Source organism: Lynx canadensis, chromosome B2, assembly GCF_007474595.2.
Source record: "Lynx canadensis isolate LIC74 chromosome B2, mLynCan4.pri.v2, whole genome shotgun sequence".
Classification (NCBI taxonomy): Eukaryota; Metazoa; Chordata; class Mammalia; order Carnivora; family Felidae; genus Lynx; species Lynx canadensis.
The window spans coordinates 71,551,885-71,552,216 of record NC_044307.1 but is presented as its reverse complement, the minus strand read 5'-3'; the positions used below and the strand labels follow the sequence as shown (position 1 = coordinate 71,552,216).

Here is a 332-nt window from a genome sequence, read left to right as displayed (position 1 = left end):
TAATATTTTGAATTAAATGAAAATGAAAGCACAATTTATCAAAACTTGTGAAATGCAGTGAAAGCAGTGTTTAGGGGGAACTTTACAGCATTGAATGCATACATTTAAAAAAGATAAAAGAGCTGAAGTCAACAATACAAATGTACACTGAGAAAACTGGGAAAAGATAAGCAAATTAAATCTAAAGTAAGCAGAAGAAAAGAAATAATAAGAATTAGAGCAGAGTACTCACTTCAGCAACACATACATTTTAAAAAGTGGGAAAGATACAGAGATTAGCATGGTCCTTGTGAAAGAATGACACACAAATTTCTAAAGTGTTCCATAGTTTT

General features: G+C 30.4%; 1 non-coding gene across 1 annotated transcript; it reads left to right on the top strand.

The window, feature by feature from the left end:
* Window positions 1-224: 224 nt before the first annotated feature.
* LOC115515124 lies at window positions 225-332 on the top strand. The gene has a single exon (XR_003969183.1). It is a non-coding gene; the product is annotated as a U6 spliceosomal RNA (small nuclear RNA).